The sequence below is a fragment of the Aotus nancymaae genome, unplaced genomic scaffold (genome assembly GCF_030222135.1).
Source record: "Aotus nancymaae isolate 86718 unplaced genomic scaffold, 86718_ANA_hifiasm-v0.15.2.pri h1tg000012l, whole genome shotgun sequence".
In the NCBI taxonomy this organism is placed as follows: Eukaryota; Metazoa; Chordata; class Mammalia; order Primates; family Aotidae; genus Aotus; species Aotus nancymaae.
The window spans coordinates 8,476,436-8,498,268 of NW_026988423.1; the positions used below are offsets into that span (position 1 = coordinate 8,476,436).

Here is a 21,833-nt window from a genome sequence, read left to right on the forward strand (position 1 = left end):
AGCTTAGTTAGGCTGGATATGAGATTCTGGGTTGAAAGTTCTTTTCTTTAAGGATGTTGAAAGTCCTCCATTCTCTTCTGGCTTGTAGGGTTTCTGCTGAGAGATATGCTGTGAGTCTGATGAGCTGCCCTTTGTGAATAAACCAGACCTTTCTCTCCAGCTACACTCAGCATTTTTCCTTCATTTCAACCCTGGTGAATCTGACGAGTATGTGCCTTGGGGTTGCTCTTCTTAAGGAATCTTTATGGTGTTTTCTGTATTTCCTGAATTTGAATTTTGGCCTGCCTTGCTATGTTGGGAAAGTTCTCCTGGATAATATCCTGAAGAGTGTTTTCCAACTTGGTTTTATTCTCTTGTCACATTCGGGTACACTGATCAATCGTAGATTTGGTTTTTTCACATAATCCCATATTTCTTGAAGGCTTTGTTCATTTCTTTCACTCTTTTTTTCTCTAATCTTGCCTTCTCGTTTTATTTCATTGAGTTTATCTTCAGTCTCTGATATTCTGTCTTTTGCTTGATTGATTTGGCTATTGAAACTTGTGTATGCTTCTCAAAGTTCTCGTGCTGTGTTTTTCAGCTCCATCAAGTCATTTATGTTCTTCTCTAAGCTGGTTATTCAGTTAGCATTTCATCTAAACTTTTTTCAATGTTCTTAGTTTCTTTGCATTGGGTTAGAGCTCAGAGAAGTTTGTTATTACCCACCTTCTGAAGCCTACTTCTGTCAATTTGTCAAACTCATTCTCCATCCTATTTTGTTTCCTTGCTGGTGAGGAGTTGTGATTCCTTGGAGGAGAAGAGGCATTCTGGGTTTTGGTGATCTCAGTCTTTTTGCACTGGTTTCTTCCCATCTTCGTGGATTTATCTATCTTTGGTCTTTGACGTTGGTGACTTTCAGATGGGGTCTCTGAGTGGATGTCCATTTTGTTGATGTTGAAGCTATTTCTTTCTGTTTTTTAGTTTTCCTTCTAACAGTCAGGCCCTTCTGCTGCAGGACTACTAGTGGTCCACTCCAGATCCTACTTTCCTAGGAATCACCCACAGTGGGGTTGCATAACAGCAAGTATTGCTGCTTGTTCCTTCCTCTGGTAGCTTCATCACAAAAGGGTACCTGCCAGATGTCAGCCAGAGCTCTCCTGTATGAGATGTCTCTTTGCATATATGGGGATCAGGGAACCACTTGAGGAGGCAGTCTGTCTCTTATCAGAGCTCAAGTGATGTGCTGGGAGCTCCATTACTCCCTTCAGAGTTGCTGGGCAGGGACGCTTATGTCTGCTGAAGTGGGACTCACAGCCGCCCCTTTTCCCAGGTGCTCTGACCTGGGAAAGTGGGGCTTTATTTATAAGTCCCTGATGGGCTGCTGCCCTTTTTCAGAGATGCCCTGCCCAGCAAGGAGGGAGTCCAGTCACAGTCTGCCTGCAGAGGCCTTGCTGAGCTGCCACAGGTTCCGCTCATCTGCTGTGTAAACTTCCTTGTGATTTTGTTTACACAGGCAAGGTTAGAACTGCCTTGGTAATGGTGGACACCCTTCCCCACACTGAACTGGACAGTCCCAGGTCGAGCTCAAACTGCGGTGCTGGCTGTGAAAATTTCAAGCCAGTGGGTCTCAGCTTGCTGGTCTTTGTGGGGGTGGGACCCGCCGAGCCAGATCACTTGGCTCCCTGCCTTCAGCCCCCCTTTTTTTCAGGGGAATGGGCAGTTCTGTCTCTTAGGCATTCCAGGGGCCAGCTAAAACAGAGGCCCAGTTTTGTGCTGGAAACCTACAGCCCAGGTGTTGTTGGCACTGGTGGAAATCTCCAGGTCTGTGGGCTCTAAAGACCATGGGAAAAGTGCAGTATCTGAGCCAGAGTGTCCAGAAAAGTCCCTGATGGCCTCCTTTGGGATGGGATGGGGAGTTCTCCAGCCCGTTGCACTCCTCGGGTGAGGCAACACCCCACCCTGCCTTGGTTTGCCTTCCTTGGGCTACACCCATTGTCCAACCAGTCCTCTTGAGATGAACCTGGTGCCTCAGTTGGAAATGCAGAGATCACTCACCTTCTGCATTGCTTTTGCTAGGAACTGCACTCCAGAGCTGTTCCTATTCAGCCATCTTGGTGAAAGTCTCTCCATAATTCCATTTTTAAAACAAATTCAGTGTTAGATTATAGTTCTTTTTTATTTTAAATTTTTGTGTTGAGACGAGGTCTCACTATGTTATCCAGTCTGGTCTCAGAATTCTGGTCTCAAGTGATCCTCCTGCCTCAGCCTCCCAAAGTGACAGGATTACAGGTATGAGCCATTGCATTTGACCTGGCTATAATTCTTTAATGCAGTTAACTTTCTGCAACTAGCTTTTCAGAAACTCCATTCATATAGTTCTAGTTTCCTGCTCAAAAGATTTGTTTTCATATTATTGGTTTTCTGACATACTTTATCATTTATTTATATTTGTTGTCTGTCTTATTCCAGTAGAATGTAAGTCCCCTGAGAGTAGTAACAATAGCCATTACATAATAAGCACTCAATCAAACCCTTTCTGAATGGTTGAGTTGAGGGCGTACAATAGGAGAGGCACTGTAGTAGGTGTTCTTAGCATCAGCTCTAATGGTATAGGATGCCAGAAATTTGATCATTACCAAAAGCTAGATCTTTCCCTTTTGGCTCTTCTGGCTTTATAGACTGCCATTAAATTCTCACTTAAAGCTGAAGAAGTTAAAAAAGTTTTCTTTCATTTCTTTGCATTTAATTTTGTCATTTTGTTTTGATTTGTTGAGATGGGGTTTTGCTATGTGACCCAGGTTGAGTTTGAATGCCTCTGCTCAAGCAATCCTCCTGCCTCAGCTTCTTGAGTAGCTGGGATTATAGGCACATATCACCACACCCAGCTTCTTCACATTTTATTTTAACCTTAGCCCCTAGCTCATGAGAACTATCTTAGCTATTACTGGTGGTCATACACTGCTGCCCCATTGTCAGAAGGAGGGAACACAAGACATGTGTATTTATATCTGGCAGCTGTGAACCATGCATGTAAGTTTAGCATCATTATTTAATTTAGGAGTATAATAAGCAAGGGAAGCCAGTTTTATTCTGTGTCAAAATATGTTCATATTTCCCAAAGTATATTGTCCTTGTTCTTTCAAAATGGGAATAAAGTTATGCACAACCAGAAAATCCCAAGCTTATATAATTGTGTTCTACTTTGGAGCAGTGGGGCATGGGCTGCACTGACAGTCAGTGAAATAAGATTCTAATATTAGTTTCTAAAAAAATCTATGTGACACTTTTAAGCAGTTAATGGGGCAGTCTGAGCCTTGGCTGTCATAGTTATGAGTAGATTTCAATACTAACTTTCATTGACATGTTTATTATGAGGATCTCTGAATATATATGTATAATCTGAATATAAAATGAGTATATATTATATATAAAATATATATATTATATAAAATATAATGTATATATATTATATAAAATATAATGAATATATTTTATATTCAATATAATCAATATATTTATATTTTATATATTATATTTTCATTTTATATAATATACATTCATATTTTATATATATTCAGATTATACATATACAGAGATCCTCATATGTCAATAAAAGTTATTGAATATATTCATTTTATATATAATATAAATAAAATGTAATGAATATATATACTATATTCAGATTATGCATATATATTCAGAGATCCTCATAATAAACATATCAATGAAGTTTAATGAATATATATTTTATATGAATTTATATTTTAATGAATCATATATGATTAAGATCTATGTAGGTAGGAAATATTTGTTTAATTGGAAAAGAAAGTATATTTTCATCTAAAGTTTCTGTCTCCAGTGAGCAAAATTATTTGGCACTTAGGATTCATTAAAACATATTTTATTGGTAAAAATTAAAATTCGCACTTGTGAATATTTAGTAACATAAGCAAGTTTGATATAATGACTATAAAATAATTGTCATTTTTGTTAATATTTCCACATGTATTTACAACTTTAATTTTAAAAGTCATGTCTACACATGAGATTTAAGATAATTCGACATAACTTTTCCTCTCTTTGGTCCATGCATGTGAGCTATAAAAGTACATTTTCTAACTTTCTCACGTGCAGTTTCCAGAAATATTTATCAGGGAAGTCTTTTTAAGGCTCTCACTGTTAGCACTTGGCATAATTAGTAAGTTCAATCATCCATTTAGGCTCCTTTTAATTATGTTTTCAACAATAGGAGAACTTTGGATTTGAATTTTACTTGAATTTTACTAGCACTATAATTTTATTAGTTTTTTTTTTTAATTTCTATCACCATAGACTGAATTAAACAGTGAGGCTGTAGTTCTCCAAACCAATCAATATCTTAAACCCTCCAGACCTACTTGAGAAACGTGTTTATATATTGATTTTCAGATTCTGAACATGCCCCTCTAAAATTCCTAAGTGCCATTATAGATTTATTATTTGTTAAATAGTACTTGTGAAACTTGATATTGCAAAATACATAAGTCAAACTCATGTTCAGCCTGCATGTTACATCTTCCTCCAAGGCTGAGAGAGGATTGCCCTAGCCACACTTCAAGTAGCCATATGTGGTATAGTATATACAGTAACCACATATGGCTACTGAGCACATATGGGTACTATATTGTAGTTCTACATGGAACAGTCAATTCCCTAGGAAATTTAAACATCCTTTGTTCTTCAAGGTTATTTTTTCAGTAATGTTTAATATTTTCTATTATTAAACATTTTAAACAAATACAGGAGAAAAGAGAGTAGTAAAATGAGTTGGCATATTCCAAGGTTTTAAGATTCAGAAACATTCCCCTTTTCTCTCTTTTATTGGTAAAACACATTTCAGACATCATTTTATTTTGTTCCCCCACAGTTCTGAATGTGTTTCTTTAAAAATATATATTTTCTTAAATACATTATCACAAATAACAAAATTAAAATTCCTTGGAAACATTTAATATTCAGCCCAAAACAGTATACTGACCGGTCTCTAAAAGAACTCTTTCCAACGGTTTGTTTGAATCAGTGTCAAAATAATGAAATGAGATGCTCACACTGGTTATGTGCTTTAAGTCTTGTTATATCTCAATCAGGTTGCATTTTTCATTTCATACTACTGTTTGTTACAGGAGTGAGGTTATTTCTCCTATAGAATGATACACATTCTGTACTCATCTGTTTGCTTCTTTGTAGTAGTATTTAACTTTTGTTCCTCTGTCTCTCATTTCTTATAAATTAATTCCAAGTATCTAATTACATTCATTTTTTTGTGGGGTGGGGGGCAGCTGAAACACTTCATCGGTGGCACTGGGTTCTTCATTTTACATTGTGTGATGAGGCACACAACGTGTTGTTTTCCTGTTTTAGTGATGCTAACATTGATTCATGTATACAGGCAGTGACAGCCTCATTCCTCATATAAAGTTTCTCATCAGTCTTTTATCTAACCCTCATTGCTTAGATAATTAGGGGTTGCATACTGATTTTTCTGATTGTTATTCTTTCCACATTTATGAGCTAAGATTCTTCTGTAAAGAAGCTTCGATTAGGTCTATGTAGTTACTTGGATACCATAAAATACATTTTGTGTTGAAAATATAGAATGCTTAATTTTTTTTCATTTAAACTGGGAATATTCAAAAGATGCTCTTGATACATAAGTTTCCAGCAATGTCCAATGACATTTTCTCTTAAAGTATTGTTGTGAGCTTCCTGTATGTCTAATGTTTCAGTAAATTGCATTTATTATTCTTTTTCATGTGCGGTTGTCTCTGGTCTTTGGTTATATGTGATGCCTTTTTTTTTTATTGTACTTTAGGTTCTGGGCTGCATGTGCAGATCACGCAGGATTGTTGCATAGGTACATACATGGCAAGGTGCTTGCTGCCTTCATCCCCCTATCACCTATACCTGGTATTTCTGCCCTCATTATCCCACCCCTCCCTCCCCACCACTGCTCTTTGCTTCTTTGTGGTAGTATTTAACTTTGTTCCTCTGTCTCTCATTTATAAGAAAGGTCCCACCTATGAATGATAACATATGGTGTTTGGTTTTCTGTTCTTGTGTCAGTTTGCTGAGAATGATGGTTTCCAGATTCATCCATGTCCCTATGAAGGACACGATCTCATCGTTTTTTATGGCTGTGTAGTATTCCATGGTGTCTATGTGCCACATTTTCTTTATCCAGTCTATTGCTGATGGACATTTGGGTTGGTTTCAGGTCTTTGCTATTGTAAACAGTGCTGCTATGAATATATGTGAACATGTGTCTTTATAATAGAATGATGTACAATCCTTTGGATATATACCCAGTAATGGGATTGCTGGGTCAAATGGAATTTCTATTTCTAGGTCCTTGAGGAATTGCCACACTATCTTCCACAATGGTTGCACTAATTTGCACTCCCACCAACAGTGTAAAAGTGTTTGTATTTCTCCACATCCTCTCCAGCATCTGTTGTCTCCAGATTTTTTAATGATCGCCATTCTAACTGGTGTGAGATGATATCTCAATGTGGTTTTGATTTGCATTTTTCTAATGACCAGTGATGATGAGCATTTTTTCATATGTTTGTTGTCCTCATAGATGTCTTCTTTTGTAAAGTGTCTGTTCATATCCTTCACCCCCTTTTGAATGGGTTTGTTTTTTTCTTGTAAATCTGTTTTAGTTCTTTGTAGATTCTGGATATTAACCCTTTGTCAGATGGGTAGATTGCAAAGTTTTTTCCCATTCTGGTGGTTGCCGGTTCACTCTAATGATTGTTTCCTTTGCTGTACAGAAGCTCTGGAGTTTAATTAGATCCCATTTGTCTATTTTGACTTTTGTTGCCATTACTTTTGGTGTTTTAGTCCTTGCCTATGCCTATGTCCTGAATGGTATTGCCTAGGTTTTCTTCTAGGATTTTTATGGTATTAGGTCTTATGTTTAGATCTTTAATCCATCTGGAGTTAATTTTAATACAAGGTGTCAGGAAGGGGTCCAGTTTCTGCTTTCTGCACATGGCTAGCCACTTTTCCCAACACCATTTATTAAACAGGGAATCCTTTCCCCATTGCTTGTTTTTGTCAGGTTTGTCAAAGATCAGTTGATTGTAGATGTGTGCTGTTGCTTCTGAGGCTTCTGTTCTGTTCCATTGGTCTCTGTCTGTTTTGGTACCAGTACCATGCTGTTTTGATTACTGTAGGCTTGTAGTATAGTTTGAAGTCAGGCAGCGTGATATCTCCAGCTTTGTTCTTTCTGCTTCGGATTGTTTTGGCTACATGAGCTCTCTTTTGGTTCCATATGAAGTTTGAAGTGGTTTTTTCCAGTTCTGCGAAGAAGGTCATTGGTAGCTTGATGGAGATAGCATTGAATCTATAAATTACTTTGGGCAGTATGGCCATTTTCACGATGTTGAGTCTTCCCAACGTTGAGCATGGGATGTTTTTTCATCTGTTTTTGTCCTCTCTTATTTCATTTAGCAGTGGTTTGTAGTTCTTCTTGAAGAGGTCCTTTACATCCTTTGTTAGTTGTATTCCTAGGTATTTTATTCTCTTTGTAGCAATTGTGAATGGGAGTTAGTTCTTGATTTGGCTCTCTGTTTGTCTGTTATTGGTGTATAGAAATGCTTGTGATTTCTGCACATTGATTTTGTATCCTGAGACTTTGCTGAAATTGCTTATCAGTTTAAGGAGATTTTGTGCTGAGATGATGGGGTCTTCTAAATATACAATCATGTCATCTGCAAATAGAGACAATTTGGCTTCCTCTTTTCCTAATTGAATATCCTTTATTTCTTTTTCTTGCCTGATTTCTCTGGCTAGAACTTCCAATACTATACTGAATAGGAGTGGTGAGGGAGGGCATTCTTGTGTTATGCCAGATGTCAAAGGGAATGCTTCCAGTTTTTGCCCATTCAGTATGATATTGGCTGTGGGTTTGTCGTAAATAGCTTTTATTATTTTGTGATACATACCATTGATACCTAGTTTATTGAGCGTTTTTAGCATAAAGGGCTATTGAATTTTGTCAAAGGCCTTTCTGCATCTATTGAGATAATCATGTGGTCAAAGGCCTTTCTGCATCTATTGAGGTAGTCATGTGGTTTTTGTCTTTGGTTCTGTTTATGTGATGGATTACATTTATTGACTGGCATATGTTGAACCAGGCTTGCATCCCCGGGATGAAGCCTACTTGATCATGATGAATAAGGTTTTTGATTTGCTGTTGCATTCTGTTTGCCAGTATTTTACTGAAGATTTTTACGTCGATGTTCATTATGGATATTGGCCTGAAGTTTTCTTTTTTAGTTGTGTGTCTGCCCGGTTTTGGTATTAGGATGATACTGGTCTCATAAAATGAGTTGGGGAGGATTCCCTCTTTTTGTGTTGTTTGGAATAGTTTCAGAATGAATGGTACCAGCTCCTCTTTGTATGTCTGGTAGAATTCGGCTGTGAACCCATCTGGATCTGGGCTTTTTTTTAGCTGGTAGACTATTAATTGCTCCCTCAACTTCAGCCTTTATTATTGATCTATTCAGGGATTCAACTTCTTCCTAGTTTAGTCTTGGGAGGATGCAAGTGTCCAGGAATTTATCCATTCTTCCAGGTTTACTAGTTTGTGTGCATAGAGTTGTTTGTAGTAATCTCTGATGGTAGTTTGTATTTCTGTGGAATAGGTGGTGATGTCCTCTTTATTGTTTTTTATTGCATCTATTTGATTCTTCTCCCTTTTCTTTTTTATTAGTCTGGCTAGTCGTCATTTTGTTAATCTTTTCAAAAAACCAGCTCCTGGATTTGTTGATTTTTTGGAGGGTTTTTTTGTGTCTTTATCTCTTTCAGTTCTGCTCTGATCTTAGTTATTTCTTGTGTCCTGCTAGTTTTTGAGTTTTTTTGATCCTGCACCTCTAGCTCTTTCAATTTTGATGGTATGGTGTCAATTTTAGACCTTTCCTTGCTCCTCATGTGGGCATTTATTTCTATGAGTTTCCCTCTAGACACTGCTTTAATTATGTCCCAGAGATTCTGGTATGTTGTATCTTCGTTCTCTTTGGTTTTGAAGAACATCTGTATTTCTGCATTCATTTCCTTATTTATCCAGTCTACATTCAGGAGCCAGTTGTTCATTTTCCATGATGTTGTGCAGTTTTGAGTTTGTTTCTTAATCCTGAGTTCTAATTTGTTTGCACTGTGGTCTGAGAGACTGTTTTGATTTCTGTTCTTTTGCATTTGCTGAGGAGTGATTTACTTCAATTATGTGGTCAATTTCAGAGTAAGTGCACTGTGATGCTGAGAAGAATGTATAGTCTGTGGATTTGGGGTTAAGAGTTCCGTAAATGTCTATTAAGTTTGCTTGGTCCAGATCTGCATTCAAGTCCTGGATTTCCTTGTTGATTTTCTGTCTTGTTGATCTAATATTGACAGTGGAGTGTTGAAGTCTCCCACTATTATTGTGTGGGAGTCTAGGGCTCTTTGTAGGTCATTCAGGACTTGCATTATATATCTAGGTGCTCCTGTATTGGGTGTGTATATATTTAGGATTGTTACCTCTTCTTGTTGTATTAATCCTTTTACCATTGTAGTTTCTTTCAATCTTTGTTGGTTTAAAGTCCATTTTATCAGAGACTAGGCTTGCCACCTCTGCTTTTTTTGCTCTCCATTTGCTTACTAATTCTTCTTCCATCTCTTTCTTTTGAGTCTATGTGTATCTTTGAACATGAGATGGGTCTCCTTCATACAGCACACCGGTGGTTTTGGCTTTTATCCAATTTGCCAGTCTGTGTCTTTTGATTGGGGTATTTAGTCTATTTACATTTATTGTTAATATTGCTATGTGTGAATTTGATCCTGCCATTTATTATTACTGGTTATTACTGTTTGGTTATTTTGCCCTTTGGTTGGCGTAATTTCTTCATTGCATCGTTGGTCTTTACCATTTGGTTGTTTTTTGCAATGGCTGGTACTGGTTTTTCCTTTCTGTATTTAGTGCTTCCTTCAGGAGCTCTTGCAGGGCAGGTCTGGTGGTGAAAAAATCTCTCAGTAATTGCTTGTCCATAAAGTATTTTATTTCTCCTTCACTTACGAAGCTTAGTTTGGCTGGATGTGAAATTCTGGGTTGAAAGTTCTTTTCTTTAAGGATGTTGAATATGGGCCCCCACTCTCTTCTGGCTTGTAGCGTTTCTGCCAAGAGATCCGCTGTGAGTCTGATGGGCTTCCCTTTGTGGGTGAACTGACCTTTCTCTCTGGCTGCCCTTATTTTTTCCTTCATTTCAATCGTGGTGAACCTGACGATTATGTGCCTTGGGGTTGCTCTTCTAGAGGGGTATCATTGTGGTGTTCTCTGTATTTCCTGTATTTGAATGTTGGCCTGCCTTGCTAGGTTGGAAGTTCTCCTGGATAATATCCTGAAAAGCATTTCCTAGCTTGGATTCATTCTCCCTGTCATCTTCCAGTACACTGATCAGGCGTAGATTAGGTCTTTTCACATAATACCATATTTCTTGAAGGCTTTGTTCATTTCTTTTCACTCTTTGTTCTCTTTTCTTGCCTTCTCATTTTATTTCATTGATTTGATCTTTAATCTCTGATATCCTTTCTTCTACTTGATCTATTTGGCTATCGAAACTTGTATATGCTTCATGAAGTCCTTGTGCTATGGTTTTCAGCTCCATCAAGTTGTTTATTTTCTTCTCTAAGCTGGTTATTCTAGTTAGCATTTTATCTAACCTTTTTTCAAGGTTTTTAGTTTCTTTGCATTGGGTTATAACATGTTCCTTTAACTCAGAGATGTTTGTTATTTCCCACCTTCTGAAGCCTGCTTCTGTCCATTTGTCAAATTCGTTCTCCATCCTGCTTTGTTCCCTTGCTGGTGAGGAGTTGTGATCTGGTGGTGGGGGAGAGACGTTCTGTGTTTTGATGGTTTCATTCTGCTTTTGCTGTTTCTCCCCATCTCTTGGATTTATACAGTTTTGATCTCAGGTAGCTGCTTGGGGAGGCAGCCTTTCCTTTGCCTGCAGAGGCATTGCTGGGCTGCCACAGATTCAGTGGAGCTGCTGCATCTTTTATTTACTCAGGAAAATTATGCCGGATTCTGCAATGGTGACTTCCCTTACGCCTGTCGATCTAGATAGTTCCTTGTTGCTCTCTAACTGACTTTCTGGGTGCCTAACTCTGGAGTGAGAGTTTTTTGGCCTGCTGGGCTTTGTGTGGGGTGGGGAACCATCCCGCCATTTGGGCCGTTTCCCTGCGTTCCGTTACTTTTCTTACTGGGGAGCGGGTAGCTCCGTCCCACTGGCTTTTTGGTTTTCTTGGCATCAGCCAATGCTTCCGCTAGATCTGTGCTGCAGCCCCAGCCCTAGCTCAAGTTGCTGTTTTGCCCCATTCAGGCAGCTTGCTGAGGCTTTTCAGCCCGGTGAAGAGCTCCTGTTCTGTGGGTTGTAGAGGGCTTTGGTGGAACACTGTATCTGAACCGAAGTCCCAGATGGGGAGGTCCCCTGGTCCTCTGCTCAGTTGCATGCACCACCTGGGTGGGGCAGTGCCCCACCTTGCTGCAACTTGCCCTATGGTTTATACCCCCATCTGATGAGACCCACAAAATGAACCTGGTGTAAGGTCTGTTCTTGCCGAGGATAAAACAAAGAAACTGAGGCCAGCACGAAAATAATCCAATGCAAGGGAATTTATTCAGGCTCCCGGACAAGGTTCTGCGGTCCGACAGGAGGGGCCGGAGAAGTCACGCGGACTCCTCTCAGACGTGGGGTTTTATAGGGAGTGGAGGCATTTGATTGGTTGTGCCCAAGGTGAGTGAGACAAAATGGCAGGGAGTGGGGCCCAGATAGGACAAAATGGTAAGCAGGAAGACAAAATGGCAGGCACGGAGTGGGGCCTGGATAGGACAAAATGGTATCAGGTAGGTCCTGGCGGGGCTTTTTTTCCCGGGCTCCTGGGGGGGTGGTGTGTGCGAGCTCCCGGCAAGGGAAGGAGGTGTGTCCGAGCTCCCCGTGAGGGAGGGGGGTGTGTCCGAGTTCCCCGTGAGGGGGGTGTGTCCAAGCTCCCGGCGAGGGGAGGGGGTGTGTCCGAGCTCCCCGCGAGGGGAGGGGGTGTGTCCGAGGTCTCAGCGATGCAACCAGCCTTACATTCCAACCTTTTGATGATAGATAGAGAGTGCCGCTCTTCCTACTTCCTGCTGAATAGGGGTGAAGTAAGGGGGACAGGTCAGTCGGCTGGCACCTCGACTGAGAGTCGGATACATCCAACTTCTCGCATATGAGCTTGTAGCACTGTATTGGGTTCTAGTCGTGGGGACTTGTTTCCAGGATTCCTGCAAGTAGAATTGCCAGGCATAGTAGGGGCTGGCTTTAGAGGGAGATAGGAGGAGAATTCGAAAGATCAGGAGTTGACGGGCAAGGGCAGCGGGTGAGGCGAAGGTGAGTGGCGCCCAGGGATTTGGATTTCCACTGGTCATTTTGCGGTGCTGGTTTAAGGCGGGACACATGATATCACGGGGTGTGACCCAGGAGCTTGGCAGCTGTGGGGATGGTCAGGATAACGATGTGGGGTCCTGACCACCTGGGCTGCAGAGCTCCTGGCTGGAGCGCCCGGAGGAGAACACTGTCACCTGACTGAAGGGGTGCTGCCAGGTGCGAGTCTCCAGGCCCTGGAACAATGGGGAGAGCACAATCTGCGTGCTCCCTGAGTAAGTGGCGGAGGATAGATAGATAGGGAAGGTAGGTGGCTAGGGGAGGTGGTTGCACCAGGAAATTATGAGAGACCAGGAAGGGTCAGCCGTACAGCAACTCAAAGGGACTAAGGCCCGTTGGTTCCCATGGGGTGGCTCGGATCCGGGCTAGAGCAAGAGGTAGGAGAGTAGGCCAAGAAAGTTTTACCTCAGTGGTCAGTTCGGCCAAATGGTCTTTGATAATGCCATGGGCCCGTTTGACCTTACCTGATGACTGAGGGTGGTAGGGGATGTGTAGTTTCCAGGAGATGTTGAGAGACTTGATGACCAGCTGGACTACCTGGGCTATGAATGCGGGACCGTTGTCTGACTGGATGGTGGCAGGTAGACCGAAGTGGGGGATGATCTCTTGAATAAGAATGGAGGCTACCATGTCTGCTGTTTTCCAAGAAGTGGGGAAGGCTTCAATCCAAGCTGAAAAGGTATCTACAAAGGTTAGGAGGTAGCAAAGTTTTTTGTGAGTGGGCATATGGGTGAAATCAATTTGCCAATCCTGAGCCGGCAGGTTGCCACGCATTTGGTGGGTGGGAAACTGTAGCCTCAAGCTTCCCTGAGATGAGACCTTAAAGCAAGTAACGCATATTTTGTGTACCTGCTCAATTGTCTGTTGCAAACCGGGTGAATAAAAGAGGGATTGCACAAAGCGGTGTAACACTTTGGGCCCTATATGTAAGGATTGGTGGATTTCAGCAATAATTTTAGGAGCCTGTTCCCATGGAAGGGCGATCTTATTATTTAGGAAGATCCAGCCCTGGTCAGACTGGGTTCCACCCCTTAACATAAGGTCCTGTCTTTCTGATGGTGTGTACACTGGCGACGTGGCTGTGGTAAGGAACAGGACTGGAGCGGGAGCCAGCCTAGTACTGGTTAGAGCCTTTGCTACCACATCTGCCCTTGCATTGCCCCAAGAAATGGCATCCTGCTGGGCCCGGAGCCCCCGACAGTGGATAACAGCGACCTCTTTGGGGAGTAACAGAGCCTGCAAGAGGTTTGAGATATGGGTGGCATTGACTATGGGGGTCCCCTTTATGGTAAGGAATCCTCGCTCTTTCCAAAGGGCAGAGTGACAGTGGGTAATAAGGAAAGCATACTTGAAGTCTGTAAAGATATTTGCCCGTTTTTCCTTTGCTAATGCAAGAGCTCAGGTTAAGGTGATGAGCTCTGCCTTTTGGGATGTTGTCCCATCAGGGAGTTGGTGTGCCTCGAGGGTGGCTGAATCTGTGACTACAGCATAGGCCACTTTTCGCCATCCCTCGGCCATTATTACTGAACTCCCATCTACATACAAGGTAAGGTCTGGGCTGGAGAGTGGAAGGCTAGACAGACCCTCTCGTGCCTCTATTAGTTCAGGAGAGGAATGAATTGGGGAAGGGGAGTGGGATGGAAGGGGAAGCAAAGTAGCCAGGTTGAGTGGAGAAGAGGGATGAAGACTGACTGAAGGATTTTCAATGAAGAGTAGATGAAACTCTTGTAACCGGGAAGGTCCTAGGTGTGCGAGAGACTTATGAGAGAGAAGGTCAGTGAGCCGATGGGGAGAAAATACCAAGATGGGCTGGCCTAAGGTAAGTTTTAGGGATTCCTTAGTGAGTTCTGTTGCTGCCCCCAAGGCCCGCAGGCAAGGCTGCCATCCCCTGACCATGGGGTCAAGTTGCTTTGATAAGTAGGCTACCGGACGATACACAGGGCCTAGGGGCTGGGTTAAGACTCCAACCGCAATTTCCTGTTTTTCATCAGTGAACAAATGGAAGGGGTGGTTGAGCTCGGGTAATTGGAGTGGAGGTGCTGTGGACAAGGCAGTTTGTAGGGTTTTAAAAGCCCGTTTTACTACCCCAGGGTGGGAGAGGGGTCCCGTGGGTGTGGCTTTAGCCGCCACATACAAAGGTTTAGACAGGGAGGCAAAATTAGGTATCCAATGGTGGAAAAGTCCTACAAACCCTAAAAAGGAGAGAATTTGGTCTGCTGTCTCTGGAGGCTGTAGTGAAAGGAGTGCCTTTTTACGGTCTGTCGTTAGGCTCTTGGTTGTAAGGGTGAGGCGAATGCCTAAGTAAACTATTGAGGTGACTGACAACTGTGCCTTGGATGGGGATACTCGGTATCCTTTGGATCCCAAAAAGTTAAGAAGAGTGGCAGTATGCTGTTGAGACAGAGAGAGGGAGGGACTACAGAATAAAAGGTTGTCCACATATTGGAGGAGGAGACTGGGTTGGAGAGGGCAGAAGCTTAGATCAGCTGCTAAGGCCTGCCCAAAAATATGAGGACTGTCTCTAAATCCCTGAGGCAAAACTGTCCAGGTAAGCTGTTGTGCCAAATTGGTGTCCGGATTAGTCCAGGTGAAGGCAAAGAGACTCAGGGTATAGAGGGATGGTAAAGAAGGCATCCTTGAGGTCCAGAACTGTGAAGTGGGAGGTATTGGAGGGAATGTTAGATAACAAGTTATATGGGTTGGGGACCACCGGGTGCAGGGGTACTACCGCCTCGTTGATAAGGCGTAGGTCCTGAACCAAGCGATAGTTGCTGGACGGCTTTTGGACTGGCAATATAGGAGTGTTACAAGGGGAACTGGTGGGTATAAGGAGTCCCTGGGCTAGGAGTCAAGCGATGATAGGCTTCAGGCCCTGACGGTGGGTCTTTGAAATAGGAAACTGAGGATGTGAGGGAAAACGAGTAGAATTTTTGAGAAGTATTTTAACTGGTGTGTGATGTCTCGCCACTACAGGCTTAGATGTATCCCACACCATGGGATCAACTACATCTGGAGGGATGGGGAGTTGGGTTGTAGGGTTAGGACAGGGTGTAGCCTCCATTAGAAGAGACAGTAGGAGGTGTGTATGTGAGGGGTTTGAATTTGAGTATGTGAGGTTAGTGAGTTGGAGAGTGGCCCCCACAGTCTGGAGAATATCTCTTCCTAGCAAGGGAACTGGGCATGATGGTATGATTAAAAAGGAGTGAGAGAAGGAGTGTCCCTCGAGGAGACAGGTTAGGGGAGGGGTTTGGTTGGGATAGGAAAGCCTTCCATTAACTCCCATGACTGAGACCTGGGAAGGTATGCTAGACCCTGAGTAGGAAGGTAATACAGAGTAGGTAGCCTCCGTGTCCACTAAGAAGGAAATGGACTTACCTGCTACCTGCAGCATTACCCTGGGCTCGGTAAGGGTGATGGGGGTCCTCGAGTCCAGGCTTCATCAGTCATCCAGAAGGCCAAGAAATTCAGGTGAAGGGACTGCCTCCTGCAGACCGGCCTGCTCCCCACATAGAGATGCAGGTAGTGGGCCTTTGGTCCGGGATGGGCAATCAACCTTCCAGTGTCCAGTTTGTTTGCAATTTGGGCAATGTCCAGGGGGTGGTCGAGGACAGGGGCACTCCCGGGCCCAGTGTCCTTCTTGACCACATCTATAACAGGACGTGGGCAGGGCCCTTAAAACATTTCGGAAGGGTTTGGATGGACCTCCCTCACCAGATGTTCGGTGGGCTGCCAGCCTCAGGGCTGCTACAAGAGCTCGGGTTTGGAGGCCTACCTTCTGCCTTAAGTGGGCCTGTCAGGTGGCTTCAGCCTTATCCTTTCGGCCATTAAAAACTTTAAATGCCATGTTTACCAGGTCTCGCATGAGAGTCTAGGGGCCCTCCTCAGCTTTTTTAAGTTTTCTCCTTATATCAGCCGCTGACTGGGAGATAAAGTGGGTGGCTAGGACCATAGCTCCTACTGAGGAGGCCGGATACAGCCGCTTATGGAGGATCATAGCATTAGTTAAGCAGTCAAGGAAGGCGGCTGGGTTTTCATCAGGTCCCTGAGTTATTTCCCTTAACTTATCGTAATTGACTACCTTTTGGGCTGCATTTTGCATGCCCATCAGGAGGCACTGTAGCATCTGGTCATGGTGGCCATCTCAACTGTCCTGATAGTCCCAATTAGGGTCAGCCTCTGGGACCACTGCCGCACCTACTGGCATCTGGTTATCAGTCAGATGTACCTGATTAGCGTGTTCCCGGGCTGCTGAAAAAATCTGGTCACGCTCGTCTGGGGTGAGGGTGGAGGATAGGATTACAAATGTGTCATGCCAGGTTAAATCATATGCCTGAGTAAGGTAATGGAATTCCTTGGTGTAAGCAGTAGAGTTGGTGGAAAAAGAACCTAGGCGTTTCTCAATGGCCGATAGGTCAGAGAGGGAGAAGGGAACGTGCACTCGGACAATGCCCTCTGCTCCGGCCACCTTGTGGAGGGGGCAAAGGAGGGAGGCCTCGTCATTGGGAGCACCATGTGAGCGGGTGTGAGCACTAACAAGAGTGGCCAGGTTGTAATTAGGAGGTGGAGGAGCTGAAGGGGGTTGAGGTTTATCATAAGGTGGAGGATTATTGGGTCGGGCCAGCGGAAAGGAGAGTTCCTCAGATGCATCAGGGTCAGAAAAGGAAGAGAAGGAAGGTGGAGGGGCTAAGGGTGAAGAGGAGGTTTCTTTGATTAGAAGCACCTGGACGGTGGTGCAAGAGGAACAGAGGGTGGGTCAGGAACGAAGATACCAGAAAGCCTGCATGTTTATAATGATCATAATTAGGAAGAAAACAAAAAAAGACATGGCCAGGGCTATCTGCCACATGGCTACAATAAAGACAGTACCACATACAAGACTGATGAACAAAGGGTGGGTGCCCCCCAGATGGGAGACCAGTCTGATGCCTTCCCAGCCACGTCCCAGTGGAACCGCGGGTTGAGGCCCACACAAGCCCCATAGCTGTTAGGCCATGGGACTACACATAAACTCACTCACGCACTCGTATCAGAGTTAGGAAAGGAGAGAAGGATAGAGTTAAAGGTAGAAAGTGGCTGCCATCTTAAGGGTGCATTCCAGCCACCATCTTAAGGCTGTGGTACGGCCGCCATTTTAGAAGAGAGGGAGAGAGACAAGAGAGAGAAAGAGAGAAAAACAGAAAGAGAAACCAAAAAAGAAAAACAGATGAGAAGGAAACTGTATTTTCGGTTTCTTTCTAACGGGAGCCTTTATGCCAAACAGGCCAGTTTGAATTAAAGAATTTGGTATAAGCCGGGGGTTTGGCTCTGCCGTGAGGCAGGGCTGCTTAAACATGGCTTCTGAGTACCCACACCACGGTTGCTGGTGAGGGTTCAGGAAAGCGGGGACGTCTCCCTCAAATTCCTGACCCTAAAAAACCCCTCACGGGGAGAGAACAAGAGTGTAGGGACGTCTCCTCTTACACTCAGGTCCTAAACTGGAGTCATGGACTTGTGGGGAAGGAAGCCGGAGTTACGGACTCGTGGCGGGAGGCCTCCCAGGGTCACAGACCCGTGGGGAAGGAAGGGAGGGAAGCCGGAGTCACGGACTCACAGCAGAAGGCCTGCCAGGGTCACGGACCCGTGGGGAAGGAAGCCGGGGGTCACGGACCCCGCGGCGGTGGAAATCCCTGACACTGCGCAGCGGTTTTCAGACAGGGACACCCTGAAAGCAGCAGGTGGGGTAGTGGGTAACAGAAGTCTTACCTTGTGGTGAAACGGCAGCTTCCTGGTCCGGCACTGTGTGGAGGAGTCAGTTTCCCCCAGGACGGGTCTTACAACTCCTCCCGGGTTTCGGCACCATCTGTAAGGTCTGTTCTCGCCGAGGATAAAATGAAGAAACTGAGGCCAGCATGAAAATAATCCAATGCAAGGGAATTTATTCAGGCTCCCGGAGGAGGTTCTGCGGTCCAACAGGAGGGGCCGGAGAAGTCGCGCGGACTCCTCTCAGATGTGGAGTTTTATAGGGAGTGGAGGCATTTGATTGGTTGTGCCCAAGGTGAGACAAAATGGCAGGGAGTGGGGCCCAGATAGGACAAAATGGTATCAGGTAGGTCCCGGTGGGGCTTTTTTTCCTGGGCTCCCGGGGGGGACGTGTGTGCGAGCTCCCGGCGAGGGGAGGGGGTGTGTCCAAGGTCTTGCCGACGCAACCAGCCTTACACCTGGTACCTTGTTTAGAATTGTGGAGACCACTTGGCTTCTGCATCTCTCTTGCTGGGAGCTGCCTCTTATTCGGCCATCTTGGGATTCCCCCCTCTGTGACGCTTCTTAATGTTGACCTGTATATTCTTTTTCTTTCTTGAGGAGAGGGTAAACCTTAATAGGGAAGTTTAACATATACATAAATACACAAATCTTCAGAGTACAGTTTTATGAATTTTCAGTAAGTTAATAAACCTATGAAACTATCTTAATGATTTTTTTCTCAAAAATTGTTTATAATTAAATGGATCTACCATATTTAGTACAAACCTTTTTTTTCTTTTTCAATATGTTGTAAATAACTGAGAACTGCTGAAGATGCCCCTCGGTGATTATGATTCATCAGGTAAAATATAAAAACAGGAAACCACAAACCTTAGCTGGCCTGAAATACATTGTGTCAGAAACAGGACTGAAAATAAAATTATAAGTAGGGCCAAAAATACAGATATATTGAGCTCTAGATCCAGAATTAGGAAGTAATGAAGTGGCTTCTTTAGAGTAAAAGGAATTAGTGGTGCTATATGTTACATGGGACTATAGTCAGGCTCATTGCTTGTTGAATCAAGGACTGAGGAGCTGCCAAAGACCATCTCCCCATTAAAAGGAGACTGAATACAGCTACTCAGGAGGCTGAAGCAGGAGAATTGCCTGAACCCAGGAGGCGGAGGTTGTGGTGAGCCGAGATCGTGCCATTGCACTCCAGCCTGGGTAACAAGAGCGAAACTCCGTCTCAAAAAAAAAAAAAAAAAAAGGAGACTGAATAAAGCTCTTGCAGGCCTGACACAGTGGCTCATGCCTGTAAGCCCAGCTCTTTGGGAGGCCAAGGCTAGCGGATCGCTTGATCCCAGGAGTTTAATACCAGCCCTGGCAACATGTCAGAACCCTGTTTCTACTAAAAATACAAAAAATTAGCCAGGCTGGTGGTACATGCCTGTCATTTCAGCTGCCCAAGAGGTCGAGGTGGGAGAATCACCTGAGCCCAGGAGACCACGGCTGCAGTGAGCCATGATCATGCCACTGTATCCCAGCCTTGGCAAGGGGAGTGAGACCCAGCCTCAAATAAACAAAATAAAGCTGTGGCAGAATGACTGACTGAGTTTATCTGTAGGCTTAAGAGAGCTGAAAGACAAAGAAATAGCCTGACTCCTTAGATGTTGAATCTCACTACCTATCCACAAGATCTGCAGTATACCACCACTGCCAGAACCCTCCTGATTGATTGATTGGTATTATAAATATTGTATGTATGTAGATATGGCAGGGACAGTACAGAAGTCTATGGAGGGAAAATGCTTCTGAAGATGAACCTAGAATCCAAAATCCAAAATAAATAGGAAAACATCTAATCCAAAAAAAGGAAACCAACAAAATCATCAGATGAAATGGCTAGTAATTTAGTTTGTTGTTAATTTTATAGAAATATCTGACAAAAATGTTAACTATTTTAGCCTCCTTGAACAGATACATAAAGGAATAACTAACTGCAAAATAACAATTTCTGGAAGAGAAACAGGGAGAGAGATTACAGTAATAGTTGAATAAAATGTAGTCTTTAAATAACAATATTGATAGACAAAATATACTCTACATTAGATATGATTGAAAAAGGCATGCTAAATTGGTTATGTTAGGAGACACAGACAGTAGTTTTAGGTTCTCAATCCTATTTTTAAAAGGATTTCTGGAAGTATAAAACAGAGAGAATGACAGAGAAGTGAAATTTGAAAAACTAATTCAGGAATTTTCCAGAATTGGATGAAAAGCATCTGCTAAGTACCAAAAAGCAAAAGTAAATTCAGGTTCATACCTAATCACACTATAGTAAATCTAGTCAATATCCAGATTAAAGAGAAAAATCTTTTCTCTTTAAAGTTACCAGGCAGAAAATCAGATTTTCTACCAAAATAATTACTATGTTGATAGCAGACTTCTCATTCACAACACTAGATGTCAGAAGACAGTAAAATAATATATTCAAATTGATGAGAAAAAGTAATTAATTGTTAAACTCAAACTGTATTGGCATCTTAAATACTATTCAATAATGAAAGCAAAAAAAGATACTTCAGGAACCCAAAGACCACAAGAATTCACCACTCACAGCCTCAATAAAAGAAATATTGAACATGTGCTTCTGCAGAAAGAGAGAAAGTAATAAATACTTAAAACAATAGTGAACCCCAAATTAACAAAGTAATTTTTGTGTGTAATTTAACTTAAATTTAAGTAACTTAAAGTTTTATGTTTAAGCTGAAAATCTAAACAGCAATAATTCAATTAGGGATAATTTGTTAAAATTTATACTATATTCAGTACTGAATAGGAATTTATTAGAAAATTTTACACTTAATTATGCATTTAAAAGGAGATGGTAAAACACTACAATAGATACACAATCCATAGCAGAAAAGGAGAAAAAGCAAAAAAAAAAAAAAAGGTAAAGAGAAAAAAATACAAAATAATAGAAATAACACAAATATATGAGTATTGTAAACATATAATCCTACCAATTAAGAGACAGAGATGATCAGACTCAGGAAAAAATAAAATCCGGTTATATGATATTTAAAAGATATACATTTAAGTCATGATCACACAGATAATTTGAGAATAAAGAAGTGGAAAAATACACGAAAGAAGAACTTAATGGTGAAAATGCCACATTCACGTATCCCAAGAATAAATAATTTTAAAATGTCAGACTTTCCAATATATATTAAATTTAAAATTTAATGCAATTTCAACCAATATCCCAAAGTGTTTTTTTTAATTTGTATACATAAACTTATGAGTTAGCATTTTCTCAAACTAACTCAAAACTTAGTGACTTAAAATACCAATTTATTATTTTCTCACAATCCTGTGGTTTGCCTAGTAGGTCTTTGCTGATTTACTCAGACCCATTCTGCATCTCTATTCAGCTAGGTCAGTTAGAGGGGAAGGTCCATATTGGCCTCATTCATATATTTGGCAGCTGGTGCCAGCTGTGGATTGGGGTACCTCAGTCCTTTACATGCCCTCTCATACTCCAGTAGACTGGAAGAGCTTCCTTAGATGGTGGTTTTGGTGCAGCATTTCAAGAAGGCAGAGCCTTTTAAAGACTAGCTTCAGAAGTTGCTTAAA

At 42.5% G+C, this 21,833-nt stretch overlaps 1 protein-coding gene and 1 long non-coding RNA gene across 5 annotated transcripts in view; one reads left to right on the forward strand and one right to left on the reverse strand.

Annotated features, from left to right (window-relative positions):
- The window catches only part of DYNC2H1 (dynein cytoplasmic 2 heavy chain 1), a 376,161-nt gene that overhangs the window by 335,455 nt on the left and 18,873 nt on the right, over nucleotides 1-21,833 (forward strand). The gene's annotated exons all lie outside the window — the stretch shown is intronic.
- LOC135274606 (uncharacterized) overlaps nucleotides 17,968-21,833 on the reverse strand; it is a 286,945-nt gene continuing 283,079 nt past the window's right edge. The window contains exons 3-4 of the long non-coding RNA XR_010342394.1: nucleotides 18,675-18,821; nucleotides 17,968-18,318 (exon numbers count right to left, since the gene is read on the reverse strand). This is a non-coding gene — a long non-coding RNA (uncharacterized LOC135274606). The remainder of the gene's footprint in view (nucleotides 18,319-18,674; nucleotides 18,822-21,833) is intronic.